Source organism: Egretta garzetta, unplaced genomic scaffold, assembly GCF_000687185.1.
Source record: "Egretta garzetta isolate BGI_Z169 unplaced genomic scaffold, ASM68718v1 scaffold4, whole genome shotgun sequence".
NCBI classification, from domain to species: Eukaryota; Metazoa; Chordata; class Aves; order Pelecaniformes; family Ardeidae; genus Egretta; species Egretta garzetta.
In genome coordinates, this window is record NW_009259329.1 from 285619 (window position 1) to 286740 (window position 1122).

A 1122-nucleotide genomic window follows, 5' to 3' on the forward strand; every position below is an offset into this window, starting at 1 on the left:
TTGCTGGGAGGGGGTTTAAAACACGTGGAAGCCGGAAAGATGGGAGGCGCAGCTCGCGCGGCGGCCCGGGTGAGTCACGGCTGTGATTCCCGCGTGCGTGTCTGGGTTTTTCCTTTCCCCCCACCCCGGACTTCAGCTTTCCCTGCAGGTTGGCACATGTGGTCTGTGGCTTTTTAGAGCAAAAGAAACGGAGGGCAAAGCCTGGAATAATTGTTTTATTATTTTAATTGTTTTGCACATTGGAGCTGGGGTTTTAGCCTTTTGAAAGGTCACCGGTGAGCGGGTGGGGGCCAAAATTACTGGCTGTCGAAACAGGAGGCTTTTTTATGGGATGTGCAGCGAGGCTGAAACCGCTCTCCTAAAATTTTACGGGCTTGCAATAAGCCAGAGGCCCTTCCTCGGGTGGATGGATCGAGCGTTGCAGCCTTGCTCCGCCGCAGCCCTTTCCTCCCTGGTGCAAGGGCGAAGGGGGCTGAGCCCCCCCCGGCGCAGCTCGGGAGGCGATGCTGAAGGTTGAGCTCTGCTCCCGTTGCTGGTTGCCCACCGCGGTGTTCACCTCCCCAAACGCCCGCACGTCTGCCGCTCGTCCTCCTGGCCAGCCGACCGCTGCCGTCCAACACATCACCGCAAGCGGGGTCCCTTCCCCACTTCCCAAACCCCCGCCCTCTGCTTCACCTGGGGCTGCCATTTCTTCCTTCATTCCCCAAATTTTGCAAGCTGCCCAAGGACAAACTGCAATTTCCTTGGACCTTCACCATTTAGCACCTATCCCCGCTGCCTTGCTGGGGACCGTTTGATGCTGTGGAAAGTTTTCGGTGCCCGTTCCCCGCTCCTGCTCTTATCTCCTCCCCCTTTGCTCTGCCCTGCTGAGACCCCATCTGGAGCACTGGGTCCAGTTCTGGGCTCCCCAGTTCAAGAAGGATGAGGAACTCCTAGAGAGAGTCCAGAGGAGGGCAACAAGGATGATGAGGGGACTGGAGCATCTCCCCTACGAGAAAAGGCTGAGGGAGCTGGGCTTGTTCAGCATGGAGAAGAGAAGGCTGAGAGGGGATCTCATCAACACCTACAAATATCTCAAGGGTGGGGGTCACGAGGACAGAGCCAGACTCTTCCCAGTGGTGC